Source organism: Caloenas nicobarica, chromosome 1 (assembly GCF_036013445.1).
Source record: "Caloenas nicobarica isolate bCalNic1 chromosome 1, bCalNic1.hap1, whole genome shotgun sequence".
Lineage (NCBI taxonomy): Eukaryota > Metazoa > Chordata > Aves > Columbiformes > Columbidae > Caloenas > Caloenas nicobarica.
The window spans coordinates 101,641,263-101,656,643 of record NC_088245.1 but is presented as its reverse complement, the minus strand read 5'-3'; the positions used below and the strand labels follow the sequence as shown (position 1 = coordinate 101,656,643).

Genomic DNA, 15,381 nt, shown 5'->3' with positions numbered 1-15,381 from the left:
GGGTCATCGAGTCTAGTTCCTGTCCCTGCATATGACAACTGATAACAGCAGATGTCTTTTCATGTATGTGTATGTATGCAAAGGAGAGCATTTCTTCCATTTAAAATAAGTATTAATGAGTGGCTTTTCAGTAACTCAGAAATCGTCAAAGAAAAATGTCTTAAAAATATGTCAAAATTTTCTTAAAGAAGTATCTTTACATAATGGAGAGTTAACAATAAAATAGGGTTGTATGGTTTATGAATTAACTAGGCTTTGTTTTTCCCTTAAAGATCTTAGCTTTAAGAGTTGGTGTTTCATGATCTGTAGCTGGTACCTGTCTGCATTATACTGGTTAAAATTGTTCTCTACATAAATCTTTCTATGTTCTCCCCCCACTCCCCCAGGCAATAATACAAGATTATTGAATTTTGGTTTAGCGTGGTTTTTCTCTCCTTGTTGCCCTGGTTAAGTGAGAAATGGCAATATGTTCTGAGAAGTTTCTAATAAGAGGGGAAAAAGAAAAGCCATATTCTAAGATTTATCTCAAACCCGTGGAAGTTATTCACCTCTTCATCCATTCCATTTTCTAATACTGTAGTTCAACGTAGTATAGATTCATGTGTTCTTTTTCTTCCTTCTGTTATAATTGGAGATTTCAGGGGACAAAACCAAATATTCCTGTTTGACCCAAATGTTTCTGTATTTGTGTATAAAGGAAAGGAAGGCAGAATACATTTTTTTTCCTTTGCGTACTCTTCAGTAGATATTTTGTTTACCTTTGTCTTCGTAGTATCTTGCATATCGAAATTGTAAGCTTCAGTTCTCTGCTTCATATTCTAATTGTATGTACAAGAGATAATGTTTAATTGATGTTCTAATGTTTTTCCTAAGTATATCTCAAAAGAGTTACAAAAATAAAAATACTTCCAGTACCCATTAATTCTTTCTGGTTGGATCCTACATTTACCTTTCTTCTCTCCTCCTTTTTCTTTGAAGTAGTCTTCTTGTGCTGTGAATTAAAAACAGGGTTGCATTTGAAAAAAAAACAAACCCTGTAAGTTTAGGCCCAACTAAGATTAGATCTGATTTTCATAGAAATTGTTCTCACTGAAGTCCTGAAATCCTCATCTTACCTGAGTATTCTTGACTTGGCAGCTGATTTGATAGTGCTTATCAGTAACTTTTCCCCCAAACCTTGGTCTTTCATGCCATTATTTTTTTAGAGATGAGCGCAGCATGGAAATACATAATTCAGTAAGATTATATTTGTAGTCATGAGTAGTTACAAGGTGCCCAATACAGAGGTGTTGTAACATATCAGAGTGTAATAAGATGCACCTTACAGATACTGCTCTTTCCTTGGATAAAAGTAAAGGAGTTGACACAGATGTTACAAAATACTACAATTCTGTTTAAATAATAGTACCTACTCCTCCTCTGCAAGTTATTGAAGTTTTTGTTGATAATAAAGGCTTGGAAGCATAAATCAAATATTCAACAAAATAGTTTACAAAGATCAATGATTGCAGATATTGTACAACTGTATTGAATGGTAGTCTAAATTTCAAAAGTGTATGACCTGCTTGAGTTGTCTGTAATGAAGCCTTTGAGACAATTATAGGCTACCAAGGAAATTATTTTTTCACAGAGTGATAATGATGAAGATGTAATTTAATGGCTTCACTTCTGGCAGTGTAGATGCTTCCCATTTCCCGTTCAAGACCTACTTAAACTCCTCTGACAGTCCATGGGAGGGAGTTAAATTCTCAAGAAACATGCTAGATTTTCTATAATTAATAATAATAATAAGTTAAAGGGTACTGTCAGAAGAAATCCCTTTCCTGAAGAAAAGAGCATTAATTCTTCTATAATTCCATTTTATTTATTTGTTACCAGCAAAGTTTTAAAGCTGTAGAAAACACAAGTTCATAACAGAAATGATGACAGGCTGGCAGCCCTGTAGCAATACCACCATGAACTGTGTCAGCCTAACACAGGAAAAAAACCCTCCCACCTCTTTGGTTATGACAAGCTCAGTGACTAAAACTGCCCTTTGGAGGGTAGACTGCAGCTGTGTTCAACAGCGTTGAGCTCTGTTTTCTTTGATGGCAACATTTCATACAATCAGATTCTTATATTAATAGTTAGATCTGCTCTTCAGACAACAGAAGGAAACAAAAGGCTTTGCAGCTTATTGATGGAATACCAGTTTTGTGTTTCTGTGCAAAGTTTTCAATCTCTTTGAAAACTACAGTCGGGAGGCTATTAGAAAAATGTGGCCTATAGTGCGTTTGCCTCTTCTCAGAAGAGAAAGGGCTTTGGTTACCAGCTGCTTTATTATTATTGCAACTTGTATGCCTACTAATTCTTTTTTTCCTTACATTTAGGAAACCCTGTTTAACTAGATATGCAGCTTTAACTATATGCCTAGGACATGTTAGTCCTTCCTAACAGTTTCAAAACATAATGGGTCAAAAGGTATAGCTTTAGGACTTAATCTTTTTGTCTGAAAGTCATTTAAGTTCCAGTGTCTCAGTTCAATGTATTCAGCAAATGAAGCAGACACTTTTTATTTTGCTGATTGTAAGCTTGATTTTTAGATCAACCAGGAAGAAATTACCAGAGTAGGATCAGGGAAGCTATTGAACAGTGTTACAAATTGCATTTTTCAGAGTTATTTCGTATTCAGTTAGTAATTTCTACTTCATTCTAAATTTTGTGTGTCAGATCTGTTTGGATACTGCTGAATATGGCTGTTCATAATTGTTTTCATAGTTACTATATATAGTTGCATAAGCAATGCTTATACTAATCATTTCTAGCTATTATTTTTGCCACACTGCATCAGGTGTTAATCAGAGAGACTTTTTTTTTTTCCTAATTTCCTTAAACATCTCACCCCTTTCTAACTCTGAAGCTGCCTGCAATGCACCTTCAAAAACAATTTTCACATTTACAACGAGAATGAGATAGCAGATTGTTACTTTGAAGCAATTTTTTTTTTTTTTTTTTGTAAATCTAATTTCAGGTTAGTTACTGTGGAATTGAAAATGTGTATCTTATCTAACGTGTTTATATTCAGAAACTCAGCTTGGTTGTCTCTTGCCTGTACCATTGTGACTTAATCGATCTCAGTAGATTCGTACCTAGTTCTGGGTAGCGAGAGAAAGGCACATTTTTCTTTTTTTTATATCTGTAGTTTTTGGATGGAGAGAAGGAAGTTGGGGCTGGTTTTGGAAATAAAGTAAAAAAAAAAAAAAAAAAAATCTCCTTTTATGTTCTTATTGAGCATGTACTTTGGCATTGCAGTACAACTAAGCACATCCTACCAAAGTAACTCCTATGTCAGGCTTATTACATTTCAGCTACAGCAGAGCAAAGCTGCTTGTGTCTTAAGATGTAAATTTTGACCTCAGCTTGCAGAACCGAGGTAGAAAGGAAGAAAGAATGAGTGAAAGGAGAATGACTTCTGGTTCGGTTCACAATATCTATTTTTATTTTTAGCACATTAATCATACAAGAGAATGAAATGATGGACTAAAGTTCCTTGCACTCTTAGAGTCTCTGAACACATATTTTTTATTTCATTTCATAGGATACACAGCACCATTTCTTGTAACTCTAAGCTGTCATACTCAAACCAGAGTCATAACATAACATTTCCATTATACTCAGAACCACTCTCTAGCAAAATAAGATTCAGCCTTTTCCCTTTGAGATAGCTGAAAATATAACCTTAATAGCTGCTGTCAGAGAGTCATCTTCCAGCTTTCTATTTCTGCTGTAGTCCTCATGTGAATTGGGTTCGCTGGTGTGTTAGTGAGATTCTCTGTCTGAACCTTTTTGTAATCACTGTATTCTTCCAGGATTGTAGTGTGGATAAGTTGTATGTCTTTTTATGAAACATCCCTGGTACTGTTTTGTTATTTTTCCCATTTTAAGCAAGGGATAGTAGAGTTTAAGTTAAATAGATTTTGATGTTTGAAGACCTTATGCTAGTCATAATATGTTAAAATAATCATAGGTCGGTTTGATCCAAGTGCAGGATTTAAGTCGTGGATCTGTTCTCAATCACCAGGAAATGCCACTCTTAGAAAAGCTTAAAAGCTAAAATATTTTAGTTGAAAGTTAGGACTGGGTCCAGTATACATCCACCTTTAGGTACCTGATGTATGCCAAATTTTTAAGCGTACTCTATAGCACTTCTACTAAAATAAAATCATTTTTGTGTGCAGTGAAGAGATTAATGGAGGTCTCTGGAGTGGTTTCAAGCTGAGGTGGTTTGAAACCCTTTCACTGGCATTTTCTCTCAAATGTTTAATTTTGAAATATCTTCTCCGTGTCTTACATGGACTGTCATTGATGCCTTGTATTTGCATTTGTTTTTCAGGCTTCCTAATCAGCATGTATCTGATCTATCTTATTAAGTAGAGATTTTTTTATGGTGGGAGGTAGAGTTCTTGGGCAGATCACACGACCTTGTACAGCAATTTTCACAACAGAAGCCTAGCTCAAAATATGCTGATAAGATTTTGCAGTATAATAAAACCTAATATATTCTCTGTTTCTAGTGTGATAGTTTATACTAGTATTACTAGGTGGACTACATCATCTGTGCAGAGAAGCCAAAGTTTTTCAGCAAAATTTAACATACATACTGGGAGAAAAATTATACAGCTCTGCAGCAGCAGAACTGAGAATTACTGTGTAAATACTCATGAAGAAAATAAAAGGAATCCTTTTAAACAACTGTTATGGCATACCGAACTCTCTAAGTGGCTGTTTATTGAGGAATAGTAATATGAAAATCTAGTACTAATACAGTCTGACTGCAGTTGAGTAGCAGACTGGCTTAATGTCCCGGAAATAGGAAAAGCTCTTTTTGCCATACAAAGTGTCCTCAGTGCACAGCATCTGCTGTTCAGGTGCTGATGTGCAAATGGCGTTTGGGTTGGATGGTGCTTGGTGCAACGTGATGTAGTTGAAGATGTCCCTGCCCATGGCATGGGGGTTGGACTAGATGATCTTTAAATGTCTCTTCCAACCTAAGTGAATGTATCATTTAGGTATCTCTCAGTGGATTCAATGTAGATTAATTTAAAGGTTCTATGACCGTGTATAAGTTTTTATTTCACCATGTCAATTTTAAGCAAAATGATTATAATCTAAAACAAATTACAGTCTTCCAGTAGGTCTGTGCTTCTACCCATAGTGTTAGGAAACAAAAAGAGCTTGTTTACCATCACTGGCTTTGAGTGGTCGCACTCTGGGCTCCAGGTTGCATTTGACCGAAGAGTCATTTAGGACCTGCCTCCAGCTTACTGCCAAGTCTTGGAGGTAGGACAACTCTTGCTGTCACCATGTGAGGTTTTTCAGTGCTCTGTGAGAACAGCCCTCTACTGCGGTCCTCAGCCCTATGTGGGAAGTGAGGGCTGTGGTCATGCAACTTTAAAGAAGCCTGTGGTTCGCCTAGCCTCAAGTCCACACTTATCATGTGGTGCTCGAAGTCCCTAAAATTGTTTTTTATACCATGATTTTGAGGTTTTATTGACAGTTTTCAAACAACGAGCGACTACAGCTCATAAAACATAATTTTCAATTTGCTGTGTCCCACTTGGCCACATGAATCTCTAAGGTCTGATTCTTTTTTGTATTTTAGATTCTAGTTAGGATTAGGAGTTCTTGGCATACAACTACTAAAGAGATACTTTGACCAGTTCTTGCAGTATTTCTGACACATTCCCCTTGACTGGAAGCTGTCAGCTATGATGAAATGTCCTCTGTCTTGGAACATCAAGCACATTGTTGATGTTTGGGTTTTTTTCCCCTTAGTGTTATCACCACAGAGAAATTATTCCATCAGCAGATTTACTTCAAAATTTTAGGCACTTTTGAGCAGGTGGAAGAGATTGGCTTTATTAATCTGTAGTTCTTCACACTTCCTTTGTGGTAACGTGTTTGACACATTGCTGCAATTAAGTTTAGAACATTGTTGAAGGCCATACTGGAAAAATAATGTTTTTCATTTCTATTAAAGTCACCCTGTCGCTTGAAATGTTTCTACTGTTTAGGAAACTGACTTTTTGGACAGCATGACAGAAAGTGACTTAGAAACATGTAATGCTGAAAGTCAAACAACTTGAATTTGCAACTCACCTAGGTTTTATATATATGTAGCCTCCTGGGCAAGCACAAGATTTCTGAGAAGAATGAAGTAAGTGTTAGAACTGTGGCATGCTGAAGAGAATTTTCTCTTTGGTTTAATTTTGTTGGATTTTTTTGAGGGTGGAATAAAGTTTTCCGACTCTCCCCACCCCCCATTGACTATTGTTTTTTTCCATTTTTGCTGTTTTGTGTTGTGGGCTGAACAGAACAGCTCTGGGATGTCTGTTCAGGGAAGGTTATGTTTCTTATAGCTTTTCCTGGAGAAAGTATATCTTAATTAAGAAGATATATTTGGTTATTCTGCTGATTTTAATAACATGATGAACTTTCTGGTTTCATCTGCCTTGTGTGGTGGTTTCTTCCAAGTTGCTTGGGACATCTCATTTTAAAACAACTTTTTAAACCCTGTTTTGCATCCCTGAGGTCAGTGAACTGCTGCTACATGTTGTCAGCAATGTATTGAGAAGAAGAGAGAACCCTTTGGTGAAAGGCCAGCTTCCTTGTGATCATGCCATAAGCTGTTCTTCCTGGAGCTGTCAAGTGCTCCTCTGGATGAGAACAGTCCTCCTATGATACTATTGCCTTGTAGCAGCTCATATGCTAAAGGCAATGTAACTGTTCCTTGGCTTGGGCCTCATCATACACATTTTAAGAAGCTGCCTCTTTGTTTGCCATGGGTTTCAGCCCAACAAGCGGGATTATGTAGGCACCATATCAGCTGACGTTTGCATAGTTCCGTTGTTAATGGCTAAGGGCCTCGCGAACGCCTCAGAAAGCATATCAGGCAGTTTCTGTGAATCAATAGCTTTTCTATTTTTTTAAACTAGTGAGATGCTGTCAGCTGATATTTAATAAGTGCAGATTTAGAATGTTTTGAATTAAATCATATATATTGCCTGTTACTTCAAAGTTCGGTTCCATCATGCTCCAGAGTTGAAATACAGACTTCTCTTTAATGTTTCCTGTACTATTTTGTATTGATGATGGAGTATTTGGTCACAACTTCACATCAGAAGAGTGTTTGCATGCCTTATTCCTGAACTGTTTCTTTTACTTCCCTGTGGCATTAAAAAGAAGGATAAGGTGCATATGTGAATACAAGATAGCATTAAGATATGTCTGCTGTATTAATGTAAACTAAAAGCCTTTTGAATTTGTCCAGAAGCTGCTTCACTTCCCCGTAGAAGTAAAATGTTTCTTTGCATATAACATGAGAAACTTGCTTCCTCTGTAGTTGCCATTGAAGAATTCTCCCAGTAATATAAGCCCAGAGGGGCAAATATGTGACACTCATTTGGCAATAGTTCTATGCAGCTAGTATTTTTTGGGCACCAAACTTACCTTATTTTTAAGCCTGTTAGCAATAACTTGAATTCACTGTAGGATGTCTCATATCAGACAAGGGCAAACAGACTGACAGTACTCAGACTGAGTTATCCAGTGACAGTGTGTTTCTCTGGACTTAGCGAAGTAATCACCATGTAGCATACTTGTATATCCTGAAGTGTACTTATATTAATATTCTAGTGCAACAGAAAAAAAAAAAGAAATAGATTTGCAAAAATTAAAGCTCCGGAACAGACTTCTACCTGCTCCCTACTAAAATGAATAATGAATCATTTTTCCGAATTTTTCAAAGTGCTAATCAAAAATATAATAATTTGCAAATCATCACTCAATTAACTTGGAAGCAGTAATTTTAATTTTTGGTGATTATAATAATTTTTTTTCTTTATCTTTGGAAGTTACGGTTTATCAGTCATATGAAATGGTTTACCAAATAACTTGTTCCTTATAACTGGATTATGATCTTGAAGTAGCCTTTATTTGATGCTTGCTATGTATTTTAATAGAGGCTTTACATTTCTTTAACTTCCGTGTAGCAATAAGATCAACTTAAATCCTGGTTATGAGAGTAGATCAGTCAAAAGGTACAAGATATGAATACTGCAGCAGCATTTCCTTTGGCTGGTTTGATGGGCCAGACTGCATTTAGGTTCAGCCCGCCTGGTTGAGTACATCAGCACCACATGCCCTGACATTAGGCGTAGCTCAAATATTTTGGTTGAGCATGCATAAAAGCAGTGCTTATTGCCTCCTGTGACAATGACTGAAGTGGTTGTCTCTGTAAGGTGATAGATTTAGATTTTGATTTCTTCTTAAACAAGCTCATTTGAAAGGAATGGGGGGAATACTACAGCAAAGAATAGAACATTCCTGTTCCTCATGTCCTCCTGAGGCCATCTTTGCCAAGGGGTTTGAACGGGCATCCCTTTAATGAGCCCTTAAGTCAACAGGCTCCATGTTGATTTGTGTTGGCTGGCTAGCACTCATCTGAGTTTTATTCTTTAAAAGGCAGCTTTTGCCTTTAAAACACAGTACTGTATATACACACACTATATATATGTATATATACGATATACATGTTTATATGTTTTATATTTCTATACAAATTATATAAATGGTTTTTATATATGTATATATGTATATAACATAATAGCATAACACAAATGTCGTGGGATGTTAGAGAAGTAGGCTCAGGCCCTAAGGGTAAATTGAAAGGCTGAGTCTCATTTTCTGGACTAGTGCTGTAACACTTAGGCTGTTGTGCAGAAAGTAATTTCTGTTGCCTGCCTTCCTCATCCCCACTTTTGCTAAGCTGTTGTAAGTGATTTTGGGGTCAGCTGTTACACCACTGCTTTTTTTTTTCCTCTTAGCCATCACGGGTAACCATACTCATGCATTTATAAACTAGCTTTCACAGTAGGGAAGTGTGAATGGAAGGTTGTTGGGAGGGAACTGCAAGACTGACCTTTTACCAGAAATTACAAAATAGTTTTCTACTAAATATTGTTTATTTAAAAAAAAATTCAAATTATCCTTTATTTTTTTTTCCCCCTGATTGTTTTGCTAACTCAAGAGCCTTCAGCCTTAATTCTTCAGTGGGTCTGGGTGGTTTAAACTAATTCTTGCAATTTCAGACCCGTTCCAGTGATAGCTATATAGTTGCTAGTCTTTTGCATTGCTCATACTGGTTTTGTCTGTCTGTTTGACTGCTGATATCTCAAAGGGAAAGTCTCAGATTCCCCCTGAAAGACATGGTAAGGATAGAAGAAGGATGAGGAATGAGTTATGCACCATGCTTTATTCAGTGGCATGTTGAAGTAGGTGGGTGTGAGGACCATTGACTAAGTTCTGCATGTGATACTCAAGACTTGACAAAGTCTTTCTGATGGGAAATCTGTCACTGTTTTGGCTTTGCCATTACTATATTTAAATCCTGTGTTCTTTAACACTGTTTCAGTTGATACAGTGGGAGAATAAACACACAAAGGCCTGTGTTACATTTAAATGCAGAAATGAGAGGAAATGTAAATGTCATTGTTATTACTATAACTCTGTGGGTGGAAGAAACATCTCACACTCTCTGGAATGTTGATTGTCCCGACCATTTCAACAAATGCATAGATTTGTTTACAAGTTAACACTTTATACTATGCTAAATGCCACCAATTGAGTTGCAAAAAGCAAAGCAAAAATTTCCACTTCTATAATTGTGTTCTGGTTTGTAATTATGTATATCCTGTGCCCCAAATGAGCATTTCAGTAATTTTTATGGCTTCTTACACTGTTGCATTCCCTAAGGAGATTAAAGGATTATTGTGAAAGACTGATAGGAAAGCAAAATCATAGTCATCTCTGTGTTCATTCAGTATTGATGGTGACAAAACCTAATGAGATTTTCTCAGTCTTAGGCCAAAATCTTGGTAAAAATGACTAATTGTGTTTGAATTTGGCTGAATTGAATATGGAAGATTAATCTCCTCTACGTATGGACAGAAACCTGCCTCACAGGTATGAACACAAGAAACCTATTGGTTGAATCAAAATTTTTGCCTTTAACCATTTCTCTATCCCCCATCAAAATAAAAATCTTTCAGAGTTTAGATGTCCAGGATCTGATTTTTGACTCACTGGAATATACTGAATGTACAGAATTAAAATTCTGTTTAGGCTCCTAGCAGAAGGATAAATCATAGGTGTATTTCATCTGGGAAGCTTGATGCAAAGATGAAGTGGGTTATTCAAACAAAGAATAAACTCAGAACCAATGCTTAAGATGAGATATGGCTAAGATGAGCTTTCATGCCTACTAACCCCATCTCCTTGATAAACTAGAGATTATTTTAGAATTACAATAACATCATTTTAATAAATTCAGAAAGTGTATAACCTTCTGAGAAAATCAAGCTCCATACTCATTCATGAAATTATAATCTTAAAATGTCTTCATGTGAAAGTAAGTGGTTGATAAAGCTGAGGTTTAGATACTGCATCGGTGCTTTACTATACCACTAACCTACGTAGATCTGCACTTCCAGTTCTGACTCAGCAGTGATTTGAGCAGATCATACACACCGGTTATGCACTTTGGTTTAATGCCAAGTGACCTGTAGGTTTTTCTGAATATGCATCAGCATATTTTTGTGCCAGATCCCAAATTGAGTAATCCAGTGCCTCTGTCATTCTTGTCACTTTGTCTTTATTGTGACTGGCTTTTTTACACACTGTAAACAGCAGCAGTGGAGTTGACTGTGCTTTTTATATAGAAGGCAGCTTGCTGCAAAAAATGGCTAGAAGATGATATGTGGCTAGGGAATGAATATCACTCATTCCCAGTGAAATGTGGTGAGTGGATGGACAGTACATTGTGCTGATAATGTCCATGTACAAGATGTATCAAGGGACAAGAGCTAGTAAGATGAAGAGTGTTTTGAAAAGCAGAAGAGAATGAAGCTGAGGTTACACATTTCCTGCAAACTGCAAGAGCTAAGAAGTCTTGTTTTTCCTTCACCCTATTAGAACAGGCCACTGCCATGTGTGTCCTGCTGTGTTACCAGCTTGTATTCCTGATGGGAGCTAGCAGCTGGGGCTGGATTCACTTGCTTAAACGTATGTGTTTATTACCACTCGGGATACTATGTGTCTGCTCATGTAGTAAGGTGTGAGTCTCGCCCAGATTACTTTTTTAACATCAGTTGTATGTGGATGTCTTGGACACACTAGGGAGTCTAAAATACCAGTACGTGCCTATAATGAGGCACTCAAATTGAGCTTCTAATTCCTCTTGCTTGTTTTATTTCATCGATATGTTATATTCATGTGTGTGTATTAGATTTAGTTTCTTATTGTATTGCAGATCTATAGTAGTTTGAAATTATGGTTCTTTGCTATACTTAAATTGATCAATCAGAATGCTATGGTTACAATGGCAAAAAGGCTAGCCTACCTTATATTTCTTAAGCACTTTTTTTGATATTCCTCCATTTCAAGGGAATAAGAAATTTTGAAGTTGTATCACTAGTTAGGATTTATTTACTGATGTCTAATTATAAGGGGGACATACAGATTTTCCTTTGTCTTCAATCAAAAGGAACATCTGTCTTTATCTCTTATACATGTACGCAGGAAATACAGCTCTTTCAGCAGTGGTCTCCTCAGATTCCAATTTTGCAATGTATGTGTGTGCTTGTAATTTTTTTCCCCAGATTTTAGCTTTTATTCATGTGTTGTAGTGAAACATGTCTATCTACATCTATCCTTTTACCATCCAATCATGACAATTAAAATCACGTTCTTTCTCAAGAGTTACAAATATGTAGAATCTTACAAGAGGTCATGAATCTTGAGATGAGGGTAATTTTCTTTGTATCAAAGTTGATGACCAGAAGCCAAATGCTATGACTTCAAGCAGAGTAAAAGTGATATATTTTTTTTCAAAGTTGGATGTTTTGTAAGTCAATTCTTTTAAAGCAAGATTAATGAGGAGAGAGAAGGAAAGGCTTTCTGACATCTTGCTTGTTTAAGCATTTATGCTTTAAATACTCGAGTAATATGTGAGATTAACTCACATTTAAATGTGGGCAGTGATCAGTTGTGGTGTGTTGACCAATTTGGGGGTTTGTTTATTTGTTTGTTTTGTGGGGTTTGTGTGTGTTTTTGTGCTGCTCCCCCTTTTTTTTTCTTCTCAGCACTGAGAAAACTGAGTTCTAACACAATGCAAATAGGATAACAACTGTTTTAACAGATTTGACTCAAACTTGTTCATGAGTACTCTTCAGTTGGCAAACTGCAACATTGCATAGCAGCTTATTTTTAGATCTGCAATCTGGACACTATTAAGCATTTCTTGAAGAAGAAAAAGCAAATTTTGTTCACAGGTCTGGTATGTGATATTTAAAATGCAGGAGGCTATTAGACTGAGTATGGACTGCCCCTGTGAATTGGCTGTAAAATGTCCATGAATGTCCACAAAATGTTCATTGAGCTCATTTAGTCCATGACTTTGGGCTCTACCTGTTATGGTGGTCATTCAGGAAAGGAAAGGTGGTGTGTTATATGGAGCTACTGGGCATCAAAGGCAGCTCAGGTTGGGGCACTGCCGCACTTGCAGAGCTTCTTGTAAGGCTTGTCCTCCATTGGTTTGGGTGCTTCCTGCTATAGTGATTCCTATAACATGCAACTCAAATAATGGGTTACAAAAATTTAGAGGTATTCCATTACGATCTCTACCCTCAGTCCCTTTGGACCAGACCATAGGGTTTAACATTGCAGTGAACTCCTCTCCTTGCTCATATCTTGGCTAGCAAGAAGGGGGTCCTGCTATAGTAATTCCCATAACATGCAACTCAGACAATGGCTTTTTCTCCTGATTTATCTACCACCTCTTCCACCCTGGAACAATGCCAGGGGATGGGAATTGGGGGTTGTGGTCAGTTCATCACACGTTCTTTCTGCTGTGCCTTCCTCCTCAGAGGGAGAACTCCTCACACTGCTCCCTTGTTCCAGTGTGGGGTCCCTCCCACAGGAGACAGTTTTCCACGAACTTCTCCAACATGAATCCTTCCCACAGACTGCAGTTTTTCACGGACTGCTCCGGCATGGGTCCCTTCCATGGGGTCACAGCCTCCTTTGGGCATCCACCTGCTCCAGGTAGGTATCTACTCCACTGTGGACCTCCATGAGATGTGAGGGGACAGCCAGCCTCAGCATGGTCTTCACCACGGGCTGCAGGGGAACCTCTGCTCCAGTGTCTGGAGCACCTCCTGCCCCTCTTTCTTCTTTGGCCTTGGTGTCTGCAGAGTTGTTTGGACTCGAGTTCACACTGGAGTTCCAGCCTGTCCAGTACAGCAGCACAGAAGCAGCAGCGATGCCCTGGCCATGTGCCGACCCAGATGCATCGCTATTGCTGTTATCAAAATGTTCCCAAGCACAGCCAAGTCAGATGACAAGCAGTACAGCAAGCAGAGAAAGCAAAAAGCAGCCACTAACGAACACTAGACCCTAATTTACAGCAAGGTGAACAAGCTCTATGGCAAGCACAGGAGCCTGCCAATTAATAGCTAAACAGCAATAACAGCTGTAAATTGTATCTAGCACATTCCAGTCAAAACTGTTGTTACCCTGAACCCTTCGAGCTGCACGTTTTGTGCCAAAAATGACTGTAGTGGTTCAACTGCGGCCAGCAACTAAAGAGCCGCTCACTCATTCCCCCTGCATTCTGCCATTGGATGGGGGAGAGAATCGTAAAAGTGAGAAAACTCATGGGTTGAGATAAAGGCAGTTTAATAGGTAAAGCAAAAGCCACACACACAAGCAAAGCAAAATAAGGGATTCATTCACTACTTCCCATGGGCAGTCAGGCTCCATCAAGCATGATAGTTACTTGGGAAAATAACACCACCTCTCTGAATCCCTTTCCCTTCTTCCCCCAGCTTTATATACTAAGCATTCACATGGTATGGAATATCCCTTTGGTAACTTGGGGTCAGCTGTCCCAGCTGTGTTGCTTCCCAACTTCTTGTGCACCTGGGGTGGGGTGAGAAGCTGAAAAGACCTTGACTGCTACTTCGCAACAATGGAAACAACCCCAGTATTACCAACATGCATCTACTAAATCCAAAACACAGCACCATACCAGCTACTAGGAGGAAAATTAACTCTATCCCAGCTGAAACCAGGACAAGACTATATTCTTAATTCACCTTCTCTGCTCACAGAGGGTACCACCTGGCAGTACAAAGCGAACTGAGTGCTAGCTGGCTTAGCACTGTTGAAAGCCTGGTTGCTTGTGCTTCTGCTGATTCAAAATGGTATTGTGCTACCTTTCCTATGTGTTGTATGAGTCTCCTGCATTACTCTTAGCTTTTTTCTAGAAGTGGCATTACGAAACATTTGCAAAGAGTAGTACGGATGCTATTTTTTAAAAAATTTCATTTATAATATAAGAGGTTTTTGTGAACCATTTGCTGCCCTGTTAAGCAGTTCAGACAAGTACATTGGTTCTTTAGCTGATCTTTTGGCTCAGCATCCCTTCTAGTTACTGAAGGGAACATAGAGAAGAGTGCTCTGGCAGGTGGCAGAGAGTATCTTCTGAACTGCTGTGGGTTCACAGGGTGGTAGGTGCAGTGATGGGAAATGGCCACTGTGTTTCTCATTTGATTCCAGATCGAAATCATGTGTTGATCTCAGAACAAGCAGATTACCGTGGTTAAGTGGCAAGATTTGTCAGACTGCAGGGAAGATCTTCGCTTATATTGTAGTTACGGACTCTGCTTTCTTCAGTTTGCCTTCTTCATAGTATCTACGATAAAGCTGAAAGTTTTTAAACTCTGTTGTGTACTTCTTATATATTCAGAAAATGAGGCAATGTGCGCATGAATAATTTAACTGTGTTATTATGCCTATAAAAATATTTTTACATGGCAAAGGACATACTGATATGTGAAGACCTTAATTTTTCTAAATAAATCTTGTAAGAGCAACTGCTTTCTTTCCTTGCTTTTGCCTTTTGTTGCTAAAGTGATAATAGTAAACATACCTTTAGAGGTACAGAAAGCAGAGACATGCATGGAAGGAAACTAGAGCATGGTTAACAGCAATAGCTGGTGTTTCAAAGGAGACTACTGAAATAGGTAAACAGACTGGTAGAAAAGCCACTGTTCAGGATCTTTGCTGAAAGGAAGCCAAGAGTTAAAAGGACTTTTCTTCTCTGTTTTGGTGTTAAATTAAATGTTATTGACCTTGTTTTTCAAAGATTTGTCGGGGGGGAAAGACAGGACCGTTTGTTTGTATTAAAAAAAAATAGTTTGAAACCTAAAAACACCTTTGACATAGAAGCTGATAGTTTTACTGGCAAAATTCAGCCTGAAGCTTACTGTTGCCAGAAACCCT

General features: G+C 37.9%; 1 protein-coding gene across 1 annotated transcript in view; it reads left to right on the top strand.

Moving 5' to 3' along the window:
• Positions 1-15,381, top strand: part of PUDP (pseudouridine 5'-phosphatase) — a 76,701-nt gene that overhangs the window by 11,057 nt on the left and 50,263 nt on the right. The gene's annotated exons all lie outside the window — the stretch shown is intronic.